We start from the raw sequence: 15,387 nt of genomic DNA, 5'->3' as shown, positions 1-15,387 counted from the left end.
ACCATACCTAACCTGATTATCGGTAAAATCCCTATGAGTATCTGGCATATAGCTATAATTAATTACTTTAGCTCCATTGGTTAAAAAATTAATTTAATTTATGCTTCAGAAAAGCTGTTATAAGGTGCTTCTCTTGTGGTACATATTACATCTTTTCTGGAACAGTTTATAATAAGATCTAATATTTCTTGAGATCTGGCCATTCTAAGATTTTTAAAAAGGATTCCTCTGTTTTCTACATGTATGCTCAATTAAACCTCATGAAAAAGCTACAGAGTAGATATTTTGATTATTCCCATTTTATAGATGTGACATTAAAGACAGAGAGCTTGTATAATTAATAAGAGGTTATGCAGAGGAGTGACAGAGATATGATTCAAGCCCAGGTAGCTCCCCTAAAAACTCACACTTCTCATCACTACAGTATATCTCCCCTTCCTGAAAAGAATCCAAACTCTTGAATGCCAATGAACTAAGCCAAAATTAAATAAATGATATGAAGATAAATTCAGACTATTACATACAAGTCACAAGTTCCACATGACAACTCAAAAAGAAAAAAAAATATAATATGAATCATTCAAATGTCCGACTCTTACTGTTATTTAAAACAAATCAAAACTGAAACCACTCTTGCTTTTCAAATGACTGACACTAATGGGATACTGAAACCCAAAACATTCTCATATTAAAAATGTTTTCTTCTGCTACTAAATCCCTGTCATAAAAATGCATAAAGGTGATCTTTCTCTGCCAAGGGATGCCAAATCACCAAACTGGACCTAACAGAACTGACATGTATTGCCCAGATCTCCCAGTACATGAAGCATAAATGTGTGAAGAATGCAGATCTCCATGGTTTTGTCTTTCCATATCTTACAGCACAGGGTGTAGGGAAATAACATGTGTCAAGTGTGACTGGATCCTGCAAGATTTTCTTCTATGCAAAACAATACCAGAATCCAATGCAAGGCATTTGACAGGGAAGATGGACTGGAGAGGGAGCAAGAAGAAAATCTGAATTATTAGATTTCTTCCCAGCAGTTGCCTGTTAAGTCCTGACCATGCAAAAAGGTTGGATTTTAGTTGCTCTGCATTTTTGTAGTTTCTAGTTACAAAACTCTCAGATATCTCTTCAAACAGATTTTCTATTCAATTTCAAATCTAGCTAGTGGTTGGCAACTATGGCCTATGATCTGCCAAAACTGACCCCATTGTACTCTATGAGCAACAACTAGAATGTTAGTGACAAGGAATTATTGCAGCTGACCTCATGATAGCTTCACCAAAAATTGAGACACTAGGAAATAGAGAGTGAACAACTCAAGTGTCACCCATCACCATCCTGCTGCCTTCTGTAATTTACAGAGTGACATGATCCCGTGGTCCTACCTGGAATCAAGAAAGCTATTTGGAGGTCACTCCCATGTCAAAACATAAACAATAAAATGCCTATTTCATAAGCAGCTTATAAGAACCTCTTGGCAGCTCAGAGATCTAAATGCTAGGAAGATGGTAGTGTCATCTTCCTATTCCAAGAAACCAAGGAAAGAGGGGCTAAGTTGAACCCCAGGAAAAACACACACACTTCCAGCTATTCCACACTATTTGTTTCTTCCTTAATTTATTCAGAAGGTTGTACCTTTTCCCAAATCTCTTATTATAAATATATTAAAATTAGTAACTATTCAATACTAAACTTTGAAATATCCCACTTAACTGGCTTTTAAGGCCAAAGAGTTCAGCTTTTTATTTTGATGCCAGAAGACTTGTCTTATCCATCAAGAAGAATTTCTTTTTAAATGGATAATGAGGATCCACAGAAGAAATAGAAAGGAATCTAGGGCAATCTAAATACTCAACAAAATGGTCAACATTTTTGTGCTTCAGGCAAACTTATCAATTCAATGTTTGACAAATTCAAACCCTACTTCCCACTTTTGTCTTAGTATCTCACACTGGTACCAGTACCTCCACTTGGAAAGTTCTCTTGCTTACTCAAATTCTCTCTGAATTTACACAAACTTCCCATGACCTGTCTTTATCCCTTCCAATAAAACATCCCTAGCCAACAATACTGGAAGTAAGGTCTCCCTCCTCTCAAATCAGAGCACTTTGCCTTTCACTGTCTCTTATCACCTCTAAATGCATTGCAATTTCTAAGAAGCAGTAAGCCCTGCACAAATTAGATGATCATCTCAAACATGCAATACACACAGGAAAGAGTTGAAAGATCAAGAGATGGCTCACATTCAGGGAATAGCCCGCCAATAATTTTAAGCACCTGGATATGCACTCCTCTCTTCAAGCATTCTGAAACAGCCTCCTTGGACATGTAGGTTTCAAATATGCTCCTTTTCTTCTCTTGCGTGAACTTGGTTTTTGACCTTTTGTCACCTGGCGAAGTGCCAAAACCATGTGAACCAACCATAGGGGACACACCTAGAAACATGACACAGCAATCATTTCTGTCCCCAAACAGCTCTGTATTTTTAAAACTGGAGATAGTATTCTTATGGTTATTACCATTATTATTTATAAAGATCAATAAAATAATGAAATTCTTTGATGATGAATTGAGTCACAAAGAGGAAAGAATGGGAAAGAAAACAAAACAACAACAACAAAAAAACATGTACAGTTGAGAACTGAGCTTTAAATAAGCACCAGAACATGTGTGGAACAAAATCTGAACAATTGGTTTGATATTACTTGCTGTTTAAAGATACACATTTTTAAAACTAAGAATTATTAAAAGATGGTCAATTTTCTGGAGAAAATTAAACAGCTGTGCACAATACATTAATGAATTAAGAGAAAAAGAAACCAAACCTAATTCTAGAACAAATAACATGGGAGAACAGTGAACAGTTCACCAGAAGAATTAGTCCCCTCATCCTAAGAGCTGCCTTCCACCTCCACACCCACTCCACTGGTACCTCAGTTCTCCTGCTGCCAGGACAAGACTCTATTTCCTTAGCTGCCTCTTGTGGGTTACTCAGGGGCCAGAGGTTCAGTCTGTAGACAGAATGGCTCATTACTGGTTCCAGGAGAACCTCCACTGCTGAGCTCAGAGTTCATCCTGTCTGAGGTACTTCAGTTGTCACCAGCTGAAACCAAAGAGATCAGTGAGTGGAAAACAGTCAACCTGCATCCTCCTCTGCCCTCCCAAAAATTTAGTACTTTGGTGCATTACAATTATACATATAGTGGAACTGTTATATACTTGTACATGCATGCAATATAACAATATAATTTGGTCAATTTTGTTCCACAATATTTCCACTTTACTATCCCTCTTCCCTTTCCCTGGCCCCCTTCTCTAATTTACTAGTCTCCCATCCATGTTCATAAGACCCACATCATTTATTTTCTCTCTAGATTTCACATATAAGAGAAAACAGATGTCCCCTGACTCTGTGAATTTGGCTTTTTTTGCTTAAAAGAATGTTCTTATATTCCATCCATTTTTCAGTAAATGACATAAGGGCATTTTTCTTTATGACTGAATAAAACTCCATGGGGTATATATGCCACCTTTTAGAGCTCATCAAGCTTTTAAAATCATATTGAAATGAAAATACAGTACCATAACTATTTAAGTATGGACAAATGTACATATGATGGGAGGGAAAGGATATCTCCAGGTCACAGAATCTAAAAAAAATTGAGGAAGGATTTCAAGGCAGAACTGAGTGTGAGAGATGCTTACTCTGGCAAAATGAAAAAATAAAAAGAGAGATACAGACAGAAAACCCAAGCAGATTCTTACATGAATTCCCTAATAAAGAATGAATTACTTGGTTAGAGTCCCGCCTATATGAAAGGAGGTAGTGGCCAATTGGAGATCTGGGAAACAGCTCAGGTTTTCAGAGGCACTGGGGAATTTCTGAAGCACAAGTGAGCAGAGGAGAAGAACAACAGTTTAAAGTTGCTTCAGGGAAAAAAAATCTACCTGGTCAAAGGCTTTCTCATGGAGTTGAGAAAGAGGAGCAAAGGCTGCACCTTAGGAAAGAATAAAAGAGATGGGCAAAGAAAAAGAGGGCTGCACTGAGTTACACAAACAGACACTGAAAAGAAGGGGCCCTTGACTAGTACCCCACAGCATGGACTGGCATATCTGGAAACCAGGAAGGTATGGAGAAAGCCAGTACATGGCAACTGGGTAGGTTTCCACCTAGGAGGCCAGCTGCAAATACTGGTCTTGTTTCCCTAAGCTTTTATTTTCTTCTAGAAACTAATCCTCTTGTTGCTTCTCAAATATCTTGTAATAATTTGGTAGGTGAGGGGGAGATGGCTTTTCTATTTTTTGTTTGATATAAGATTTATCTCCAACTATTTTCTATCCCATAAATGAGTCCAGAAGAAGCAACCTCACTCTATACTCACTCTCAATGTCTTAATTCCCCAATTTCCTTCAGTATAGACTCACTTTTCTCCCTAAAATAAACTCCCCCATACTTACCCTCTTTCCTTCTTACATTACAGACAGAAATACTCTTAAATATTTACAACCTCACATTCTCAATTTTATTTTTATCTATCTACTCTAAAACTTCATCACCAAACTCATTATTCTCTCCAGAGTTGCCTTTCTAATAATAACCAACCAAACTAAGATCCTGACCTTGCTCCCCTCATGCCTTTAAGTCACCAGCTACCATTCCATTGCTCTCATTCCCCTCCCTGAGGAAGTTCTTAAATGTGGCCTAGACTTAACACCTCTATTTCCTCCATTACATCCTCTTTACTCTGCCTTGGAATATGACTTTTTCATTAATATCTATAACAAAATTAAATTTTTGGTACTGCTGCTTGGGAGGAAGAGCCTCATTACTAAAGCGGGCATGATCTTAGATGGAGGATTACAACACTTTGCTTCTTGGATTTTTTTTATGGGTATGCAAGACACCACTAACAAATTCTTCAGACTACAAAATTCTCACTTTTGGCCTCTGGTATACCTCAGTCTCCTGGTTCTTCTAAATTTCTCTGAAATTCTCAGATTTCCTGCTGATTCACCCTCTTTCATAGGTTTACCTCTGAGGTTTCTACTATTTTCAAGGGTCTATTCATAAGACTCATATCACTTCTCTGCTAAAGAGTTAAATCTACATTTCTAGACCTGTTCTCCAAAGCTCCTCTTTAACTTTCAAACTTCATGCTGAGTAATATTGTCCAGAATTTTGAGTGCAACATGTTTCTAATTCAATTTATAATTTTCCTCAAACTGTACTGTCCACCTATGCACTGTATCCAGATTAATGACATCATTATCATTCCTGGGCAGTAAGCAGTAATCATCTTATCTCTTTCCTTCATTAATAAAAACCTATGGCCAAATTGGGACTATTCTATTTTCATAATGTTTCTAAATAGATTCCTCCATTTCGAACTTGATTAACACTATCTGAATTCAGGTTGTTGCAACAGTACAGCATAGAGATGATAAGAGTTTAAAAAGTTTAATAAGTACCTCATTCCATCCATGTTTCACCCAAAACACAGAAGATATTTTAGGAAGTGCCTTTTCAAAACCCTGCAGGATTCCTCACTGCAACTTTTTAATATAACCTACATTTTTATTCTCATTTTTTACTAAAAGAGCTTTCAGTACCACACTAGATGAATTTTTGATGAAAATGTTAGGTTGGGAGAGCCCATGCATGGCTTAAAAGTCTGAAAAATGACTTCAAAATGCATTGGGTTACAAGTATACACTTTGGAAGAAACAGAAACAACTACATGCAGGTCCTGAAGAGTAAACAAATGGAAGACAGAGTGTTGGAAGGAGAAAACCAAAGTGACTATTACTGGGATGGATTTCCACTGTTTGTGTTTTTGTTTGGGGAATGGGAGAGAAGTGGATATTTTGCCCCAAGGACTGGCCATCATCATAGGAGTGATGCAGGGAAGGCGGCTAAAACATCCATATAAATTCCACAGATTCCCTGGCCAGAAAAGGAGGAAAGAGTTTGATCAAACATAGATGACTGCTACTGGCAATTAAGAACAGGAGAATGCTGAAGAAAAGGTATCCCATAATTCCTATGAACATTGTACAAATCTCAGTCTGAACCTTAACTCTTTTGCTGTGTAAGACAGACACAGAGCAGCATCATAATGGCTCAAAACTATGAAGTGAGAGTTCAGCTCTTTTTTACAGAGAATAAAACTTCCATTCTGAGTTTCAGGGATGGTCTAAAGACAATTGCCAGTGCAATAAAAAAGTTCAGCATTCCTCAGAAGAATTTATTTCTACACAGAAGACTCGCTTGAGTCCAGGAGTTTGAAGTCAGCTTGGGCAACACAGCAAGGCCCTCTTAAAAAAATGAAAAAAACAGACACAATCTAAAATCATTTGAAATACAAAAAAGAATCCTAAAAATGTAACTCATTCTAAAGGGAAAAATTAATACATCTCAACTTCCCAACCTCAAAATATCTCTGATATTAGAATTATCAGAGAAAAGACTTTAAATCAGCTATGATGACTACACTCACTGAGGTGAAAGACAAGAAACTTGAAACAACTGAAAAGATAAGAAATGTCAAAGAAAAATTTACTTTAAAAATGATAAATTTAAAGCTAATAAATACATTATCTGAAATTTAAGAGTCAGTTGGTAATCTTCATAGCTAAATAGACATAAAAGATTAAAGTGTCAGTGAGTTGAACTTAATCAGCGCAAACTATACAAACTAAAAAACAGAAAAAGACTGAACAAATGGACTGAGCACAATGGATCTATTGTCAATATCAAAAGGTTAAACATAAGGCTAACTGGAGTTGCAAAACATAAGAAGTGAATAGATACCTCCAAATTAATGAAATATTAACTGAAAACAACCCATGTAAAACACATAAACATAGATTCAAGAAGCTGAGTGAACGCAAAAAAAGACAAACTTCAAATAAAAACTAAACGCATCATTATCAAACTACTGAAAACCAAAAATCTAAAGCATTGAAGGAAAATGACATCCTCCAATCAGAGGATACTGAATTCTATATCCAACAAAAATATCCTTCAGGACAAAAGGCAAACTGGAAATACCTTCATATAATGGAGAAAATCTATCACCAGCAGAAATGACAAGAAACACCAAAAGGAGCTTTTCAGGCTAAATGGAAATGAAATTGGAACAAAAACTGAAAATTTCACGTGTTTTTTTTGTTGTTGTTGTTGATAGCTACTAACGTATGTGCTTCGGCAAGGCAATACAGTAAACTAAGAAAGAGGATGACATGGATCTAATAAGGAGAACCAGCACAAGAGAAGTGTAAGGAATTTCCCAAGATGACAGAGAAAGGAAACCCCAGGATAGAAAATGTCCATCAAGCAGACGGCAACCTCTAGATTGGAGGATGGCAATGTAGATTGGAAAAGTGTCAAAAGAAAGAATATAACCAAGATCACTGCATGGAACTGCTGTAGAAACAGACACATGGAACAGAATAAAGAGCCCCAAAATGAATACATTTATATGATTCACTGATCTTCAACAAAGATGCCACAATAGGAAGAGCACAGTCTCTTCAATAAATAGTGTTAGGAAAACTGAACATGCAAAAGTATGAAATTAAGGCCATATACAAAAATCATCTCAATATAAATTGAAGAGTTAAATATATGACTTGAAAGTGCAAAACTAGTACAAGAAAAAGAAAGGATAAAGGTGTATGACAGTGATCTCGGCAAAGATTTCTTTGGAATATGAACCTCAAAGCATAAACAACAAAAACAAAAAGAAATTCAAATGAGATTGCATCAGATTAACCAGCTCTTCAGAACAGCAAAAGAAGCAATCAATACAATGAACAGACAGACACATATAAGGAATTCAAGCAACTCATGAACAAGGAAACAACCCTATCTTAAAATATAATATATATATATGTGTATATATATGTATATAAAAAAGTTATATATATATATAAGTTGAACTCAGAAGTTGAAAATAGAATGATTGTTTCTAGGAAATAGGAGGTTAGGAGGGGTTGGGGAGATGTTTTGCAATGCAGAGAATAAGTTCAAGAGACCTACTGCATATCAGGGTAACTACAGTTAATGACAACATATTGTGTACTTGAAAATTGCTAGGAGAAATTTGAAGGGTTCTTACCACAAAAAAATAGGAAGTATGTGAGGTAATGGGTATGTCAATTAGTTTGATCTAGTCATTACACAACATATACATACAATTGAACAAATAAGCCAATACGTGTAAATAATGGGAGTCAGGTTTGTCAATGTTGAAGAAATTACAAATATAGAAAGGCTAGAACTGCAATTGAATTGGAGAGTAATTTTTTAAAATATTTTATGTGTAGATGAATATAATACCTGTATTTTATTAATTTTTATGTGGTGCTGAGGATGCAACCCAGTGCCTCATATATGTGAGGCAAGCACTCCACCACTGAGCTACAACCCCAGCCTAGGTACCTGCCATCTCTGTGTCTGAATGTCCTAATCCACAAGAGAAAGAGTTTTTATCCACTGCACAGGGCATGGGCATAGTTAAATGAGATCGTCTGCATAACAAGCTTGGTATCTGATGGTGTGTCTTTTTTTAAAAGCCGATATTCCCTTAAGATGTTTTAGCTGAGCCCTGGTTTACCTGGATGGGAGTAAGACTCTCAAAGTCTTATCAGCTACTGAGTTTTATTAAGTCTTAAATACAGACCTGGCAAGTTCCAAGTAGAGGAAACAGGAAGGGCTGGTCACAGAAGATGGTGCCAGCCAACCAGATGAGCTGAGGCACTCAGACCCCTGCAGCTCTGCAACCTCCTCTGCTTAGAAAGCAGAAACAGGAGGCTGAGCAGGGAGCTGCTGAGTCACATGGTACTTAGGGACAGACCTGGTTACAGGAGTCAAGCTCATTCAAGTCCCATCATTCTTCTGCAGCCTTAGTCATTGCAGGCTACAGTGGCAACAAATATGCCCTTTCCTATCTGCTAACCCCTGACAAAATCCTCCCCCCAGCTCCCACAGCACCCCATGAGCCTGCTGCAAGGAGACCCAGCTGGATGGAAGAGGAGACAAAAGCAAGCAAGAAAGCCAGGCTCCTCCTGCCACCCTCACCACTTAGAACCATGGCAACCAAGTCTGCCAAAGATGCACACCACTATCTGAAGCTCCCAGGACCTGTGCTGCCAGAAACCAGAAAAAGCCTTAACATGCATTAAGCACATGGGTCTGCATTATTTCTGAGGAGAATTTCTGCCCTCATGAGCCCACAAACACAATGCACACACATGTCAATCCTACCGGCATCAGGAGTGTCAGAAATGTCCCACTTGGAAGTTCTTCACCCATTCAATGGATAAGCATTCTGCAGTACCTCCTCTACATGGTGGTGAGTGGGGGGCCCAGGGGTTCTCATCCCAGAATAAAATCTTTGCAAAGAAAAGGCACAAGTTTCTTCTCTTGCCTGACGACATGGCTTCCTTGTTTATTCCCCGCTCATCCCCAATATTGCATTTCCTCTCCTGCCCCAAACTCCCCCAGAGCCAAAGACTTCAGCAGTCACAAGGCTCTGCATGATGGACCCCATCCTTTCTCTGACCTCATCATCACTCTCCATTACTCTGCTCTAGTTTCATGGGCCTTCTTGCTATTCTCTGATCCCAACTCAAGGGCTTCACATATGTTGATCCTTCTGCCAGGAACACCCTAAATGCAGATGACTACGTCCTCCCTTCCTTCATGTCTCTGCTCAAATGACATCCCCTCAGATATCCAGCAGCCAATGTCCACCCTGTTCTTGCTATCAGCTGAGACATCCTGAAGTACAGATCTAAGCAAATCCTACCATGCTCACACACCTCCTATAACCCCCTGCTACCTGTTGAGGCGAGTCCAAATGCTGCAGCCTGGTTTTCACAGTCCTGCAGACTGGGATAAATGGACCTTTCTGCCTCATTTGTTTCTCTGCATGTACCTGACCACAAGCCATGTTCCTGGTTGCAATTCCAAAGTTCAAAGCTCCCTCCTGCTGCCCTCTGTATGCCAGGGTTACATGAGCCTGGAAAAATGGTGCTTCAATCCTAACTGCTCCATGTGTGACCTCAAAGCATGTTGCTTAATATTCTGTCTCTTTTGTTCCTCACATATCAAATAAAGGAGATGATGATTCTCCTCATGGGGCTGTGGTAGGGAATGAAGGAGATCTGGCTTGGAATCTCCTGTCGCAGTGCCCAACACCATGTGACCCTTCCATGAGCCGGAAGGAATTAGGCAATGCTAACATTAGCACAGCATCCATCCTCATGGATGGCCAAGTCACTTTATAGGTAAGACACTGAGGTAAGATCATGAAGTTTGTCCCAGACAACACAGCTAAGCAATCACAGCCCCCACTTTTCCTCTGAACCCCAAACATGCATATGAAACAATTTAAAAGCAGTGAGACTGAGTTAGTCAAGAAGACAATGTTCACATCAGACTAGCATGGTGGGTGTGGGGTACATCAGCATCAGGTGATAGCAACCTTTCCAACTTTACCAGTACAGTTTGAGCATTTCTAATCCAAAATTCAAATTCTGAATCTTTCTGAAGTCACTATGATGCCATGCATGGACTATTTCATATCTCACTTCATGTGATAGTTCACATCAAAATGTAGATTCACTAAGATACCTTATAAAGTAACCTTCAGGCTATGATACTAAAGTGCAAATAAATCATAAAATGAATTTCAAATGTAGATCTGGGCCCCATCCCTAAGATTGGGATTTTCTGTTAGCAAATATTACAAATTCTAAAAAGTATCCAAAATACTTTTGGTCCCCAGCATTTTGGAGAAGGGACAGTATTGCTATTCTCATCTGGATACTCCCTGTTGATAAAGTGGTTCAGGTAGGAAGAGTCTTGTGCAGTACATGATGTTGTGAGCCCCATGCCTGGTCTCTTCCTGCTGGATGCCAGAGGCAATCCCAACTGTGGCAACCAAAATGTTCCCAACATTGCCAAATGTGTCCTGGGTAGGGTTGCCACATTTAGCAACACATACTAAAAATGTATTCACTTTTTCTGAAATTCAAATTTAATTGGTGGCCTGTATATTATCTGGCAACACGACTTTGGGGGATGGGCAAAGCTATCACCCTGGTTCTTGAAGAAAGACTGGGTTAGAGTCAAACCATGCAGTTCCCGTGGAAACAGCACATAACTCCAGCCTTCTTGGACTGCTGCACCTCTTCCAGCCTGGGCTGGAAGGCGCATTTCCCAAAACACACTCCACTGGGCAGCTGTGCAGATCACTCCCAACAGCCCCAGTTCACAGAACTAAAATCAGCTTCCCCTGCAAGACCAGACTCATCTCCTCATCTCCTGCCTCACAGAATAAAACTTGGTTGGACACACAACCTGTCTGTCATCCTCCTGTGTGGGGAGGGGAAGGGTGAGGAGACTCTGCCTGCCAAAGGAGTAGTCCACAAACTCTAACCAAGGACCCTCACTGAAGGAGCCTCCTGGCTCCTGGAGGTGACTCCAATGACTGAGAATGTGGGGGGGGGGGTACAGGAGGGAGTCATTATGTACCAATACTGAACCTCTCCCCTTACTGACAAATGGACCCCCTTAGCAGCCCCTTTCAAAATTGCCCCCACCCAACAGACCTGCCTCAAACCAGGACCCTGTCACTCCTTTAAGACCCTCTCACTTAGACCCACACAACTGTTCCTTCACAAAATGAGGTCCCACCCACTGGGGTCCCATCCACACAGACACCTCAAGGTAGGCTGTACACAGGGACGATCCTCACACCAAATCCAGCCCTGTAAGCAGCTTAAAGATACCAGAAATACCCCCTTACCTCCAGCCCCACAAACCCCCAAACTCAAGGGTCACACCTCTAGCCCTCAGGCAGTAGACCCCAACCTGGGTGAACATGCCTCTAAAGTGCTGGCTCTCGTCAACAAAGGGAAATTCTCTAGACGCTGCTGTCCCCCACCCAAGGTGCATGCACCCTACCCGAGGGTTTCCTAGCACCTACCTCCTTCTTCGAAGTGCTAGGAGGCAGTGGAGGCTCCTGTGTCCAGGAGGCAGCGTCAGCGGTGGAGTTGGCTCCTTCACTTGGGACCTCACGACCGTGGCTGCTGAGGCTCTGGCGCCCTGGATTCAGCCGCATCAGCGGAGGCTCCAGTACCCTGGACGGGGCGGTAGTGGCTCCTGGGCTCCAGCAGCAGTGTCCTGGAGGCAGAGTGTGTGGCGATGGCGTCCCAGAGGCAGCGGCGTCCCAGAGGCAGCGGCGTCCCAGAGGCAGCGGCGTCCCAGAGGCAGCGGAGTCCCAGAGGCAGCGGCGTCCCAGAGGCAGCGGCGTCCCAGAGGCAGCGGAGTCCCAGAGGCAGCGGAGTCCCAGAGGCAGCGGCGTCCCAGAGGCAGCGGCGTCCCAGAGGCAGCGGAGTCCCAGAGGCAGCGGCGTCCCAGAGGCAGCGGCGTCCCAGAGGCAGCGGAGTCCCAGAGGCAGCGGAGTCCCAGAGGCAGCAGCATCCCTGGAGCATGCGGCGGCGGCGGCCGCCACTGTGGCGAAGGCAGCAGCGTTGACTTCCTCGCTCTGGCTTCTCCTCTCCTCTACTAATGGCGGTATGTAAAAAGGAAATGGCTATTGGTTAGGTCACGTGCTCCTGCTCTTCCCTCACTTCTGCTTTCCCCTAAGGGGGCGTGGTGGCAGAGAAATTTGGACCAATGGCCTTGCTACTTTTCCAAACCCTTATTAGCATAAATGTGAACCAATAGCATTTACCCAAAAGGTATATATATCCTGCTAGCTGCTGCCCATTCAAGCTGGAAGCTGCTGTCCAGTGTTCTGTAGGAGGTTTTGTCTTTTGGATTCAGAGAGCAAGAACCCTGCAAAAAAAAGTTGGTCATGAGCTTCTGCCTTCTGCTGGAACATCAGCAGGCAGAAACTGCCACTTACTAGGAACCCACCTACCAGTACAAGCAGGGAGCCACTTTCACTACAGGAACATTTTAGCAAGGTATGTATATGTATTCATATATATCAACTAGATGAAATTATATTTTCTTTATATGTAATGTCATACATGTTAGTTATTCAAAATGAAATGATTTGAAAAATAAACACAGGCAGGACTGTGGTTGTAGCTACATGGTAGAGCACTTCCCTAGCATGTGTGAAGTACTAGGTTCAATTTTCAGCACCACATATAAATAAATAAAGAAAATCTGGAACATTCTTTCAAAAATATGCTTCATAAATCATACAATGATCAAATTAAAAAGTTAATTTATTTTTTTTTGGCTTTTCTTAACTTTTTATTAAATTTTACGAGTATTTCTATATTGAATGTGTCACAGTAATGTAGACAGGAAGCTTTGAGAAAAAATATATGCAGGGGAAGATACTGAAGAAGAATGTTCTATATTTTCATTATATTCTTCATAATTTAAACATAGGACTATATTTTTTTCTAATCTTATTTCAAGTAGAAGAAATCAGTTCAGAACATACCCTGTGAATTCATCCTGTAGTCTTCTTGGCTTCTTTTAACTAATGAATTTATCTAAATAGCAGACATTACCCTATATGGTATGTTTAATTACTTGGAAAATCCATTATCACTATTTTTAAGATAGAGTTTATAAATGCAAAGACTGACTGAAAAATGATGTTCAATCAATTAAAGTAGAAGGAATTAATTGTTATGTACCTTATTTGCCTTCCATGTTAGAATTTCTGCATTTACAATTTTACATGTCATTAGTAAAAGGTCTGAAACACGTTAATATTTATATGTAAGTGTGTGTGTGTGTGTTTGTGAGCATGCACGTGCAATTTTTCAGGAGCCTATTTTGAAATATTTAAATTAAAGGAGACTGTGAGTTCATGAAAAAATAAACAGCACCTCTTATCACTCTTCATGTATTTTTCAGGACTGGGAATATTTTTGTCAAGGTTGAAGAAATATTGGCAGAAAATAGAATTAAGCATACAAAGAAAAGACTAGTTTTGGCAAATCTACCCATATTCCTTACAATGAAATGCAATAATGTATTTTAATCTGCATCCTCTAGAAGTAGTTTTTATGTTTATTGGATAAAGTACTTAAACTGATATTTAAGAAGGAATTCAATTTTGGTTTTGTTTTCCTTGTGCTCACTTTTTTTTTTTTCAGTGCTGGGGATACGAATCCAGGGACTTGTGCTTACAACGTAGATACTCTACTGACTGAGCTATCTCCTCAGCCCATGCTCACTTCTTTTTAGCATTAGGAATGTTGTTTACTTTGCCAAATAATAGTCACTATGGTACTGCTTTAAGGAATATGAGACGATGGAAGGTTGGGAAGCTCAGATTGGGTTTCCTTTGTTATTTCCACAATCCTACAGTGCTTTGGACTTGAACCCAGGCCTCAAGCATGAGAGGCAGGCACTCTCCCAGATGGGCTATATGGCCACCATTTGACCCAGCTATCCCACTCCTTGGCCTATACCCAAAGGACTTAAAATCAGCATACTACAGAGATACAGCCACATCAATGTTCATACCTGCTCAATTCACCATAGCCAGAGTGTGGAACCAACCTAGATGCCCTTCAGTTGATGAATGGATAAAGAAACTGTGGCATATATATACAATGGAATATTACTCTGCCATGAAGAATGATAAAATTATGGCATTTGCAGGCAAATGGATGAAATTGGAGGATATCATGCTAAGTGAGATAAGCCAATCTCAAAAAACTAAAAGACAAATGATCTCGCTGATATGTGGATGAGGACATACAATGGGGGGTAGGAGGGGTTAGCGTTAGGACTAGGGTTAGGTTTAGGGTTAGGGATAAGGAGGGTGGTAAGAATGGAGGAAGGAAGGACTGTATAGAGGGAAAAGAGGGGTGGAAGGGGTGGGGAGAAGGGAAAAAATAACAGAATGAATCAAACAACATTGCCCTATGTAAATTTATGATTTTTATTAAAAAAATGGAAAAAAATATTTACTTTTGAGGGGAGATTGTTACATAGCAAAACAAAAAACGGGAAATCCATAATCTTAACATTGTGCATACTCTGTATATTTTAATCTATGTACTGTTTTTAAAACACCAATGACATCTTACATCACCTATAATTCTGTATTCTTTTTTTTTTTTTTTTTTTTTTGTACTGGAGACTAAATCCAGGGTTTTTTTTACCACTGAGCTGTACCTCCTGTTCTTTCTTTTTTTTATCTTGAGACAGGGTCTCACTAGGTTGCTAAAGGCCTCACTAAGCTGCTGAGGCTGTCCTTATACTTGTAATTCTCCTGCTTCAGCTTCCCAAATCCCTGGATTACAGGCATAAGCCACCATGCCCAGCTAATTCTATATTCTTTTTAAGCATATGCATTTTACTGTGTTATGAAAAAAAATGAATAAAA

The 15,387-nt window shown here is 40.0% G+C and overlaps 1 long non-coding RNA gene across 1 annotated transcript; it reads right to left on the bottom strand.

Moving 5' to 3' along the window:
* Positions 1 to 2,198: 2,198 nt before the first annotated feature.
* LOC306652568 lies at positions 2,199 to 12,120 on the bottom strand. The gene is made up of 3 exons (XR_013761473.1): positions 12,004 to 12,120; positions 2,940 to 3,110; positions 2,199 to 2,442 (listed from the first exon to the last, which is right to left on the bottom strand). It is a non-coding gene; the product is annotated as an uncharacterized lncRNA (long non-coding RNA).
* Between the last annotated feature and the right edge of the window lie 3,267 nt (positions 12,121 to 15,387).

Source organism: Sciurus vulgaris (genome assembly GCF_902686455.1).
Source record: "Sciurus vulgaris genome assembly, contig: HiC_scaffold_289_arrow_ctg1, whole genome shotgun sequence".
NCBI classification, from domain to species: domain Eukaryota; kingdom Metazoa; phylum Chordata; class Mammalia; order Rodentia; family Sciuridae; genus Sciurus; species Sciurus vulgaris.
The sequence above is the reverse complement of the archived record's forward strand: the minus strand, read 5'-3'. Positions and strand labels throughout refer to the sequence as shown.